This window comes from Aythya ferina (genome assembly GCF_964211825.1).
Source record: "Aythya ferina genome assembly, chromosome: 2".
Taxonomy (NCBI): Eukaryota; Metazoa; Chordata; class Aves; order Anseriformes; family Anatidae; genus Aythya; species Aythya ferina.
The window spans coordinates 156,267,468-156,281,344 of NC_140297.1; the positions used below are offsets into that span (position 1 = coordinate 156,267,468).

Here is a 13,877-nt window from a genome sequence, read left to right on the forward strand (position 1 = left end):
GGTGAAATAAAGCACTGAGTTCCTTGACCTTTTCTATGTCTTTTTATCGCTAGATCTCCTTTCCCACCAAGCAAAGAGCAAGTGTTTTTCATTGCTTTCCTTCTCACATCAAGGCAAGTGCAAAATATTTAATGCACCATCATGACGGGCAGAGATGCACATAAATTTACCCATACACAAATAAACAAAGCAGTTGTTTTCTGAAGAGTAACAGGTTAAATAAAGTTGCTGTCTCTTTACTTTGAGTATATCTTCTAATTTCAATTAAAATATATATATATGAGATTGTCCTTGTTTTGCTGTTTTGTTCTCTGTGTTAGCATGGCTGACAGACTTATTTACTGGATGAAAACTGAGGTTATAACTCTTGTTTTCCATGGGTATGCATAAGACCTAATTTAAGGAATGACTGTTTTTCATATTTATGTCAACAAATTTAGAGGACAACTCTGACTTACAGATCTTAGCAGATAAAAAGGAAGATTATGTGCAATCTGATCTCCTCCATAACGTGGGTCCAAAATTATCCTTAAAATATCAGTACCTCATTTATAGCTTGTACAAAAGAGGCAGTACTTTTCTGGCTCTAGAGAGCTTTCAGTCTTGATTTATGAGACAAAACATTCCTGCACCACAACTAGAAAGTTGTTCAGGTGATCAGTTACCATCACCTGATATACTGAAACTCTAGAATGAATTCATTCATCTTCTGTTTCCAGCATCCTTAAATCATCATACTTTAATCTGAAACCCTGACTTGTTTTTTGGGGCCTAGTTTTGAGTTGCTAGGCTCAGGTAATATTCAAAAATTTCAAAATGTTCCCTACAAAAGTGATCATAAAACTCTACAATGCCAATAGTTATTCCTTAGCCTAAAAAGAACCCCAAACAGATGAGCAAATAAGAAATGAAATAAAACACCAGCTCAGCTAAATCAGCAGTGTTTTACTTGCGCAATAAAGAGAGAAAAAATAAAAAGATTCCTCAAGATCAGCATAGCACCTTGCTTTTTATATGCCCTTCAGAAGCTCTAAACACTGCTGCTGCTTACCAGTGGCAGTTTAAATGCTTTAGGAGAGAAGCCAAACGCAAGGTGATGCTGAACCCTCCGAGTGAGAAAAATTATGCATTTGTGTACAACTAAACCGCAAGTATCTCAAGAAGTTCTCAACAATCCCCCCCCCCCCCCCCCCCAGTAGCTATAGCAACTGCATTCACTATGTTTTTACTAGAAAACATCTTTTAAAGCTACCTAAGAAAGTACATTTTTCAGCCGTTGTTTATGCATCTAACTTTCAGGTCTTCCGATGCAATCCCACTCCCCATTCAGCTCCCACCCATATTGCTTCCACTTGGCATGCACGGCATGCGAGTTGCTGGGGTGACTCCCAAATTCTGGGAAGGAATTTTCTCTCTGAAATTCAGCATGCTTAAATCTGAACTGCTGGACTGTGGCTTTCATTTCCAGTGAAACGCCTTGCCGGCACAAAGACTTACATCTCTCAGGCAAATCTGACATCCGAGGAGAATTATACTAAAGCAATAACTGGTGTAAGTCCTAAAATACCATAAAGAGGATGGGAAAAGAAATAATCTTTGTTCAAGTAACAGTTAGATTTGGAGAAACATTTGCTGTGTTAGAATTCTGCCTTGCTATATTTGCAAGTGCAGTAAAGCAACAAATCTTCAACACTACTTGGGATACAAATGGCTTTGGAGAGCCATTATACTCAGCTTGTCTGACATAAACTACACCTTCCCATGGCATAGTCTTCTCTATATGATTGGCATCATAAAGTGCAGTAGTTATGTTTGACATTTTTCTGTTGAAAGGGATTTTTTCCCCCCTTGAAATAGCTATGTAAGACCAGAAGAGAGTGCTGGGTTTCCTTTATTCTTCGAAACAACCATTTGAGCAGAAGACTGCTGTAGGTTTAACTCATCTCTCTGGTGCTACCACGTGTATGAACACCAGCTCTGACTCTCAAGTCACTGAGACAGGAGTACCCTAGCACTTCACATTTGCTCTCCCCTTTGAGAAGACAGAATTTTATTTCCCTCTGAGGTGTGTGAAACACTGAAAAGATCAAAAGCATGCTACAGTTCTTCATACTCGACACACACCTTCCACTTCTGAAGTCAGTGGAAAAGTGTCAGACAAAATTGCACGGTACATCCACTCCTCCACTCCTGAGTCTCTTCTCACTGACAATGGCCCCCTTATTCCCTTTCCACACCACTGCCTTAGTTTGACATATTGATTCATTTACTCATGTGTAGCAGCTTGTCTAGCTTGCCTCTGACTTTGCTAATTAAGAAGAATCAATGAAAAAACACACACACACAAACACAAAAAGAAACTACAGAGCAACACCCTTCCTAGCATATTATTAGATTTCAGGTAAAAGCTTTGTTTTCATATGCTGTAAAAGCTAATCTGTCGCTTTTATAAAGCATTCAGTTATATCCACAGCAATGCCACTGAAGAGCCATTAGACCAGAGTTTTTCCTATTATTGTATGCTTTTCAGGTGAAGTTCCTGTAAGGTTGAAAACATTAAAAGGCAAAGACCAATGTTAAAAGCTAGAATACAAGTCTCAGCACCAAGATTTTCCATGTCCATCTTAAGCCAGAGCACAGATCACTGCAACGCAGTGCAACAGAAATGAAATGCTTATTCTTCTGTCACACACTGCTGCGATGTTATCACCAATGTTATTCAGCATTCCAATACAGTAAAACATTATGATACCTGGAAAATATTCACAAGTTGTCATCCTGTTCCTAATAACATCCCAGAGGCAAAAAGATTTCTTCCCTAGTGCATACCAGTGTACAAGAGTGTCAGCTTTATGACTCCAGCCTATGAGTTACGCCAGGAGGACTCAGATTCACTGGCAACAATTCAAGACCAGGAGAGTCAGGACAATGAAATGACTTCAAAGGAACATGAGTTATTGGAAAGATCATGCAAGTGCAGGCTAAGTATCAAGGCTTAACACATTTCAGTTTCATCAGATTCCAAGTAGCAGGAATCAATTATTTTTCTGTACCAGCAAATCTTCAGAATCTCAGCACCTGACTCCATTCTGATGTGCAGCTGCAGCTCTATGTGTTAGTGTAACAAAAACAGTTTCTTTTCTTATCAAAAAGAAACTCCAACAACAAAACCAACAATAACAAAAAATATATATCTTAAGACCAAAAGGAATTAGACAAGAGTGAAGTATCACTGCCCCTATACTGAGGCTTAACCACCTTTCTTCAGAGGACAAGCCCTTAAAATACATTACCAAATCATTTAAGTCCATTCAACGGTTACTCTAAGATGACTCTTCTACTTAATGAGAGACTTGTCTTCAACCACAAGTTATAAATAGCAGCATTGCTTTTGCCTGGTGTGAATCTCACAAAAGAAAAGGAATATTTATAAGGGAAAAGCAATCATCTAGGACTGGGCTACATTCTCCCATTTCTCAACTTAGAAAAAGAAAGGTGGGAAGAGTACTTTGCCTACCATGTGTTTCTCAGCCACGTAAGACCTACCTTGTTTCTGAATGCTGTCCTGCAGCAGAGGAATGCCCTTCTTGCAGGCTGGAGCCCTGCAAGTAAACAGGCTGGGAAAGGCAGGATGTGGGCAGAACTTGGGATCTACAACACCCGCCGCCCTGAGAGGCTGCACCCTCCCAGGGACCAAAGTAGCCTCACAGCCACCACAAAAGCAGAAAAGGACTGGCAATGAAGGGCTATCCCCACTGCAGTGCCTCCCATGATTACTGCTTGGGTAACACCAGCCCTTACCTCCCTCCTGGGCCAAGACAACACGTAAGCACTGCTCACCCTCCCTTTCACTTAAAGACCAGTTGCTGTGCTGGTCCCAGTATCCCCATGAATACTGGGGAATGCACCAGTACTTGCAGATACCCATTTAATTCAGACTGCTCTCTGGCAATCAAAGCTCACCAGCTTCTAGTCTGATTTCAAGCATTTCCTGATGCACTAGCCTAGAAAAGATGCTGCCAGCAATATTCTAGCTCATCTACTTCTGATGTAAAGAGCAGCCTGAGTGCATTATTTTTTTGTAATTTGTCATAAACAATTTTTAAAAAGATTTGAGTCATTTTGCAAATTACTGAAAACATTTTAAAAGCTCAATATTTTCAATATTTCAAGTGTTCCTACTGAACTCATCACATCAGGAGAAGCCAACTTTGACTTTTTTTTTTTTTGAAATACCACACCCTGAATTATGTTCTTCAGAAATGACTACAGTCCTTGCTAGCCTTGCTGATTTAGTAACACAGCTTGCAAAAAGATCGATGTTCAGACAATCCCACTGGTATCTCAACATACCTCTTAGCAGATTAAAGTACTCCATATTTTTTTCATTGGGATGACAGAATCTACTCCTAAATAAAGAAACCACAGTAGAAGCCTCAATAAATTGGGAGTCATTTTCCACTTAAGTCCATATAACACTAAATACACTGTTGAAACCTTAAATCACAGAAAGCTGTTGTTAGTGACAGAGCCCTCCCTAGACTTCATGGATTTATTCCCAGAAAGCATTAAACGTAAGGGCAGGATTGCATTAATTTTCTTACCTTTATTTCCTATTCTGTTCATCCATCACTTAAACCATATCCCAAAGAGTCAGTTTTTACTGTGCAAGAAAGCATCAGTGTGCACAAGGTTAGAGGCTTTTTTCTGAACTCAGGAGATACAATGAAAGACCACAGAGGATACAAAACACCTTTTTTTCCTCAAATATAGACTTGAATGTAAAGTAATTCCTGAGTCCCCAGCCATTCAGACTTCTTCTGCAACCTTCAAAATCTACTTATTTTAATCATCGGCTTTTCTTGTGGACACATTAGGGATTCCAAAACCTATGGCAAACCAGCAGGTGCTAAAAGAGAGATGTATGCCACTATTTTTATACAATGGTGACCAAAGGAAGCTGTCTGCATTTTCAAATACAACTTAAAACTTTCACGTCAGTGGAATCATCTCAGAATGATTTAAGTGTTTATTCTCCTTCAAGTGTCAGGTATTTTATTTATTTAATAAGACACGGGTACCCTATTTCTGCTAGAAAATAATAACACAAACTTGAAAAAATTCCCCCACTATGTAATACCTGACAAGCACTTCTGCAAATTTTAGCTTTTAATTCCCATTCTTTTCAGTTGTTGTTGGATATGTAAGAGTGATTTTACACCTCAGAGGACTGAAATTCATAGATTATTTTTGTGATTCAGTTTGACTTGCTCAAGAAGACCACAAGATTGCCTTTTGTGATAAACCATGACCTAAAGAGGATCATCTTCAGTAAAACACAAGATTGCATAACTCCAAAAATCACAGGACTGGGCTGCTTCAATGTGCATCTCATGTTTTATTTAAAAGGACAAAACAAGCCCTATAGTCATACAGATGCCCAAAAAGAAGACTCATCTCTTGGCAGCAGACAACACACTTTGAATGGTGGCAATTCCAGAACGCTGAGCAGGTGATACCTGACTTGAAAACCCAGTAAGACAGCTGGGAGTTGTGAGACCTAGTGTAAAACCTACCACTCTCACGCAGTTGGCACTGTCTACTCGCAGCAATGGAGGAAGTTACTGAGTGGGAGGTTTTCAGCAAGAAAGAGGAATTGTTCAATAAATAAACATCATAGGTGGTAAATGAATAAACATCACAGGTGGGAAAAAACAGGGGTAGGTAGGACAAATCCTTTCAAAAATCCTCTTTTAACCTGCCTACATCTCCTGAAGCATAATTTAGGAGTGTTTAGTGACACTCCCTCTCAATGCACCATAGGGGATTTTGGCAGGGGAACAATTCAAAGACAAGCTCTGCCCTAAAGAGTTACACATAATTTTCCCATCCTAATTCCTCCAAGTTTTTCTCTCCTGAGTCTTTTAAAGCCCTGAAATAAAGTGCTCCTTCAACTGATCTTCCAGATGCTGCCATGCCTCAAGTCTCCCATCAGCATACATCTCCCAGCAAGTCTCTGCTATGAACTGAATTAGAAACAGGTCCTGGAGGAATGAGAAAAGGGCTATAATCAGGCCATTCACCTGTCAGCTAGTCCGTAAAATGCCAGTTTTTCACACAGGGAACTTAGACACTGAAGGATCTGTTTTGCCTAAGGTTGCTGTGACATTGCTGAGAATATAGCTCAGTTCAGCAAGGCAAGTCTTGCACCAAAAGGAAAGCTTCCTTTTCCTTTGTTATCTCTGCTGGGACAGCAAAGGTCACCTGTTTACCAGACATGATCCCAGTGCCTAAAGAGTTTACAATCTAATAGACAGAATTTCACAAATCCCATGAGTACACAGCCAGAAACGATTCAAAAGGGATTAATAGCCTCCTTGCCCCTCCCATTCTTGTGGAGGGTATTTAAGGAGAGAAGCTCTCCCATACAGACAGCATCATGTCACAGAACAGAGAAGGGATTAGCACTTATCATCGGATCAGGCAAACAAGTTAGCTAAACAAGAAGAGCTGGTAATGAGGCAGAAAAGCTGTATGTACAATAGCATGGATCCCCCCACCTAGGCATGGGTCAAGAGTATTCATAATACCGTTATTTAATTGAGAGACTTCACAGATAAAGGTCAACATCTGCAGACAGCTTAGGACTGACAATGGAAAAATCCATGCTCAGTGGAGCCTGTTAATGACAAATCAGAATTAATAAACATTATCCCATTTATAACAGGAATAAGCAAAAGGATCATACACGTAAGTGTCTGCTTCACAGAAAATTGTCACCATGCTCCAGCAATTATTTTTGCTGGCCATCTTCAATGCAAGACAAACACTGTCTTCATAACAGCATTGTCATAAATTGGCTATGGGGGATGAATAAATCAACCCAAAGGCTAGTTTTCCCCAAAGCCAGTGTAATCCCTCCTCCTGCATGGGCCCTGGCGGAGACAGGGAAGAGCTTTTTTAAGATAACATGCAGCCCAGCAGCCCAAAACTTCCTATATCATCTGCACATGACTGAGCACGTAGGTATGTGGGCAACATAGTCAAAATGTGTATCTCCTTAAGGGTCCTAAATCTGGTATCTGGGATAAAATTGTCACATCACCCTGCTACAGCTAGACCAGAGCCTCCTGCTCAACCTAAACTGCTCTAATAATCAATTCAAAACTTTTCCACAGTTTTAATTTATTGTGGTGCCACTGCTTGTTGGTCAACAGCCATGGTTCCCCCCCCCAGCCTGTCTGTCGGAATGTAGTCCTGCTTGTTAACTCTGTTGACTGATGTGCTAAGGCCTTATAGAAATTACGGGGATTAAACTGACCAAATACAGAGATTTACAGTGTCATTGTCTCTATCCGAGCAAACCACTGCTGTCCCTTTATAAGCCATAGAGAGGAACAGACGTTTCTAGGGAGTAATACATTTCAAACAGGCCAGATGAATCATGCTGTAAAACCTCCCATTTTTCTTCCCCAAAACCAAAGGGAGTAAGGGCTGTCCAGTTGAGCGGGAGGACTCGGTAGCAGACATCTAAAGCTAGGTGAGGTGACCCACCATGACATCTTGGGCTGAAAGGACCTGTCTCAGACATATTCACTTGTATCAGGAATAGTGCAGCCAGCAGGGTCAGGGAGGTGATCATCTGCCCTGGAACGTGTCCAGAGAAGGACTACGAAGCTGGTGAAAGGCCTGGAGCGCAAGCCCTGTGAGGAACAGCTGAGGAACTGGGGTTGTTTAGTCTGGAGAAGAGGAGGCTCGGGGGAGACCTCATTGCTCTCTGCAACTACCTGAAAGGAAGCTGTGGGGAGCTGGGGATTGGCCTCTGCTCACAGGTAACCAGTGATAGGACTAGAGGGAATGGCCTCAAGTTGCACTAGGGGAGGTTCAGATTGGAAATGAGGAGACATTTCTTCTCAGCAAGAGCAGTTAGGCACTGGGACAGGTTGCCCAGGGAGGTGGTGGAGTCACCATCCCTGGTGGTGTCCAAGGAAAGGTTGGACGTGGTGCTTAGGGACATGGTTTAGTGGTGATATTGGTGGTAGGGTGATGGCTGGATCAGATGATCTTGGAGGTCTTTTCCAACCTTAATGATTCTGTTTTATTCTATTCTGGGCCACTCTGCACGAGGCAGGCAGACCCAAGAAAGGTTAACAGCCACACAAACCTCACAGGGATTGGTGGCACAATCCCTGCCCAGGAACTATACCTACCTGTGCTACGTGCAATGGTAATTATTTAAGGGAATTCAGACAGTGATACAGTGATTTTTCACATCATTAACAAGGAGAAGGATAAAAGAATTCCTCCAACTAGGTGGGAAAGTCTCCCCTGTATATGCAAGCTCCCTCTGTGGCTTCCTCAGCTGGCTGGGATCCACCTTGTGGGTTATTACCTTCAAAGATACTCTCTGGGAGAGAGACTGAAAGCATAAACACTGAAGTGGAAATGAAAAGAAATTGAAGTAAGAGGAAACATTTTTAAGTTGTAGATCATACCAGGGAAATTTGGCACAAGGTTACTTTATGCTTTATCTGTTTGCTTTGTCATGTGTTATTACTAGTCTTAACTCAGAAACAGTTTAAGTAAGGGAGTCAGTATACAGCTCTATTGGATGGTGTCCTGGAAAGCAGCACTTCTCTGACTACCCTGTATTGCTGCAACTAAAATTAACAACTTAATTTTATAGCCCGCTCGTAACTGCTACAGCCTTCTTGGGGTCATGGCCTGTAGTCGAGGAACAGCTGCTAAGGGAAGAGAAAAGGACACTAGGGGAACAAAAGATGACAATAGAGATATCCACTGTAAAAAGAAATACAAAAAGGGAATAAAAAAGACAGAAGAGTGAAATAAAAGAAGAAAGTACTTAGAAATGAACAAATAACTTGAGTGAAAAACAAAGCAAAACAAAACAAAGCAACAACAACAAAAAAAAGAAAATGCACTCAGTAATAAACCCAAGGGATGACAAAGAATAAAATAAGGCATGACAAAGAATAAAATAAGCCCACGTGGTAAACTGCTTTAATTTCAGGAATGAATCATAAAAGTACTTATGCGTATAATTAAGAAAAGCCTCCACAAAACAGAAAAACAACTCGTAGAAATACACTACAGGTGGTACCATAATTATACAGCAAAGCGAGACAGGGAGAAATTGGTTTGAAACAACTCAAGCACGAGGTGGCTTATGAAATTTCAGAACTCAAACAAAGGTTGCCAACCCATTTGTTAGGAAAGAGTAGTTCACTAGTTCCCTAGCCTCCCAGAGAAGTTGCACAATTTTATTACCTACGCTAAAGCCTTGTGCTTTATGAAAGGAATGATTTTTTTCTTCCTGCTTCAGGAACATGGAGTCACTGGCCATTGCAGAACTATTCATCAAGTCCCGTGTTCAGCCTGAGAGCATCCTGGGCTGTGACACTGCAGAGCTTATAGATAAGGTAGGTTTGAGCCTTACCAGCACCCACATGGGACCAGCTGATCTTCAGGTGCTACAGCAGGACTGTGTTCCAGTGCCTTTTAGAGGGGACTCAACTAGTTTAAGACAATGGATACAAACTAAAACTCAAGACGTCCCATCTGAACAACAAACACTTGTAGGTGGCCCTGCTTGAGCAGGAGTTTGGACCAGATGACTTCCAGAGGTCCCTTCCTCAACCATTTTCCTCAACCTGAACCATTCTGTGAGTCCATGATTTTCTACTCAAGAATTACAACCACTGTGCCTTTGACCATCTGTCTAGATCTAGTCAATGGGGCTTGTTGAAGATCTTCTGGTATATTTTGCAAAGAACAGCACTGAGCACCTTTCTCTAATTAAGTATTACAGTGTATTGAAAACCACACATTCCTTTGCATTCCTGCCTTATCACTTAATTAGGGTATTTCATTTGCTGCAGAGCAAAAGCTGTGTCCTACCACTGAAATGGATAAAGGGTTGCAGGGATGTCCATTACAAGAAGCGCTCTGAAATGGGTATAAGCTGTTGTTTCATTTCTAACCCCAGTAATAACCAAGACAATCCATACACATTATTTGTAACCTTTACCTACTGATAAAATTGCAATTACTGTTGTGCTGTTGTACAAGTGGTAATTAGTTTGATACTAAGTGTGTAGCCAACAGAAATTCCCCTGGTTCCCCCATCTCTAAACTTTCCAGCTCAAAAAAAGTAATTGCAATTGATATACAGAATACCTCTTCTTATGAAAATCAATATAAACTTGGTTGCTTTTGAAAGAATTACCTGGATGCTGCCAACAGACACATAATTCAACATGGTTAAGCAAACAGCACTGCAAAAATTGCACTTGGGTAATAAGCAGTCAAAACAACTATCAAGCATTGGCTAAGCTCTGATCAAAGAGCATGACTCCAAAAAATATTTTAAACTGTCAATAGTTTAAACTTCCCCTCAAATGTGATGTGAAATATGGTGGGCTTGACATCTCTTATTAAAATTACTTAAGAATCAATATTCTGGACATAACAATAATCAAATTGAGTTGCTTAAACCAAACTCAGGGGGATCCTTCTATTTTGCAAAGAATCAAAGATTAATTTCTAAGGAACTGAATCAATGCAAAGTAAATAGATTCTGATAAGCTGGGAAAGGATAGCTTGCATCTACTGCATAGTAGATAAGCTCTGCGATAGCAGTACTCCCTGAGCAAAGGAAATCTAAATGACCGCATAATCAGGACTGACAGCACTTGCAATACATGACCCATAATTCAATTTCATTCATTCCTAATGAATTGTCAAGGCTAACATAGCCTGGAGGAGCATTTGTGACATGTAACCACATCAGCTCCAGGTTTTGCACTTTTTGGCCAGCTCTGCAGCCACATCCACCCTGATATGGGATTTGTGGCTCTTCAGGGGGTGCTCAGGATGGGCTGTGGTGCTATTTCTGTAGCACAAGCCTTTCCAAGCAGGTGCCAGCGCTCACAGGCACCTGCCCTCTATTGCTAATTTCCCTACCAAGCAATGGAAAGTTACTAAAGAATATTCATATTGCTTTACAGCAAGCAGCCTTTAAAATTCAAACTATGTCACAAGTCTGAGACTCTTCTTCATCACTGTATGCAAAATACCAGGTATTGGCCATGAAAAACTCAATATTATAAATAATCTGAATGGCAATACCTCTACAGCCCAACTTTCAACCTCCCAAGACCAAACTCTGTTGTTTTTTTGTTGTTTTTTTTTTTAAGTTGTTTCTAGCAGCACAAGGAAATGAAAACTAGCTCGCTACTTGTATCACCTAGTGAAATTAATTTTCCACTAACCAGTAGGTTGTAATACATCTGTTGTGTATCAATAATGTTTATTATACAGGTGGGTTGTTTCTTATTTTCCCCATGCCAGGTCAAATTTATGATCTATACCACAAGTCTTTAGCAGACTATACACTCACCATCTACCCACCTACTGCCAATTCTGAAACTCTTTTCCCAAGGCAATAATAATGCGTATGTACCTTTTTCTTGCTAGGCAAAGCATTAGCTATTTAATCTTCATAGACCTTTTAGTGATGGTGGAAAATAAATATTATCAGCCCCCTCCACCCCCATGTTCAGACTAGGAACAGAGGCAAAGAGAGAAAAGCAACTTTTTCCTCAACCAGAACTATCAGTCCCGTTTTGCAGACCATAAGCAATTGCTACAATATTTAAGCCTAGTCAGTGGAGTTGAACATCAGGAATACATTGGGGAGAAGAATTTGGTGCACGCTCTTCCCCCGAGCCACCAGCCAAGGTCCTCTGCTGGGGTTGTCAACCTGGGGATTTTAATTGCTGGTCACAACTCCCATGGCAGCCAGCACTAGCAAGTGCAACGGAGATCATAAAAAGGAAGGGAAGAGTCCTGACATGGAAGACGGTTTTTTAGGGTTATCAGTGTTATGTTATTATCTCTGAAGACCATTTTTTTGTGCACATTTCTCAAGAGTACAAATACACCATAAGAGTCATGGAAATGGGCTGGAACCTCAGTAAGGTAAATTTATGCACGTGTGTCAGAGACAAAAAGAAAAAAAAAAAAAATGCCTGCCCCATTCTGCATCTTCCTTATGCTTCACATCTTCAGAACCATGCCAGGACAAATTTGGAGTCCCAGGGCCTCACACCCCTGCATATAACAGCTTTGGCCAGAATTCTGCATCAGAGATGTGCTCCAGGACAGAAAACTAGAAAGATGTTACAGGACAAGTCTTTCAATTCTCAAAAATTGAATCCAGGTAAACCTGTATTTTGGAACCTGTATTCTGGAAATGTTCCCAGTTCGTAGAGAATACATTACTCATTAAGAAATCAGAATGCAGCATATTAATAAAAAACTTTTTTTAGGATTTCAGTTACAGCTGATTCAAGAGGTTCTTCTAATGTTATCCATCATTCACAGACAGAAGATCTGACTGTGCAGAGACTTGTTAAAGGCTTTGCAGCACATTGTGCCACTGCAGTATCAGTTGTCTGAGACCTCTGACTATAGTCCAATGGAGTTTTTAACCATGGTGTTAAGGCAAAAATTCTTAATTCCACTTGTACTTTACTGACCCCTAACGTAGTTTATAAATCAAGATCTAGGACTAACACATCCTCTCCTCTGAAAAACACCTCAGAACCCGACCGCTATTTTTTAAACAAATTTTGAAACTGAAGACTAGAAGTTGGAATTTAACTCACAAGATTTCATACTTGCTTGCCAAGAAGACAGAAAGTCTGAGTGTGGCTTGAGCAGACAACGTGAAGGCTTAAGAGGTGTAAATCTCCCAAGAGCACAACTGGAGACTTTTGCAGAAGCTTCTTTTCCAGCAAAATACCAGCTCCTGCTTGGCACCACTAAATGAGTTGGAACACGGTCATCTGAGTTGAGTTTAGCTTACGACAACCTCAGAAGACTGATGCCACTTCCAGTGGAGGGCATCACAAAACCTTCAGCAGCAACAGAACAAGCCATTAGGTAAACACCAAGAAAAATGAAGTACAAGATTGAACAAATTGATAGATAGAGAGAGAGTTTTCAAAGCCTAACTAGGTAGTTTCTAATGTCTTCTTTTGGTGTTCTTTTCTTGTTCTACCTATGTTTCCTAAAAAATAAAAAATAAAAAAAAAAAAATCAAAATAAGTTCCTAATTCCTCAGCTACAGTGATTAAGTAGATTATATTAGTAATTCCTGTAGGTGCTGTTTCCCCCTTCCCTCGTTCCCAAAACATGAATTCTCATGTTCCTAAATGTCTTCATAACAACTGGTAGTGTCTACTACAGTTTTGGTAAGTAAGGACCCAACATTGATGTCTTAAGACTCATTTGGCCAAAGGAAGATGTGTAGGAATGGCTCCTCTCTAAAGAACTAAGGAAGAAAGATGTGGCACCACCACATCTTCCTCAAGAGGGAAAACAGAGCTGGAAAGGTTGGATGAGGATATTTTGGTGTTGTGGGAGACCATATAAAATTACAGTTTACCTCAGAAAGCTTGGGGAATTTAACATTACCTGAACAGCTGAAATAGCCTGGATTCGTCTGTACCAGTCAGGTATGGTGATACAGATGAGACATTGATCTAATGCAGTTTTTTTCTTAAAGGTTTTGCTCTTCATTATGAGAAAGGGGAACCATTTAAGAATGGTTTTTAAACGGGAGGAATTGCAATCACCTGGCAGTGATTAATCAAAACAGGTTTTAGCAAAAACTGTTACAGTGTGACAATTGAAATATCCTTTGAAGCCAAGATAATTGCTGAGCAAATCTCAGAAACGTATTTTAGCAAGGAAGTTATCACATGTTGGAAACAAAAGCCTACTTTTATTCCTATTATTTAAAGTATCATACTTTCCACGATGAAAAGCTAGCTCTGGCACATAGCAAAGAT

General features: G+C 40.4%; 1 protein-coding gene across 1 annotated transcript in view; it reads right to left on the reverse strand.

The window, feature by feature from the left end:
• The window catches only part of COL22A1 (collagen type XXII alpha 1 chain), a 222,941-nt gene extending 209,340 nt beyond the window's left edge, over positions 1-13,601 (reverse strand). The window contains exon 1 of the mRNA XM_084512133.1: positions 13,501-13,601. The gene's annotated coding sequence lies outside the window, so the exon portion shown is untranslated. The remainder of the gene's footprint in view (positions 1-13,500) is intronic.
• Positions 13,602-13,877: the final 276 nt, after the last annotated feature.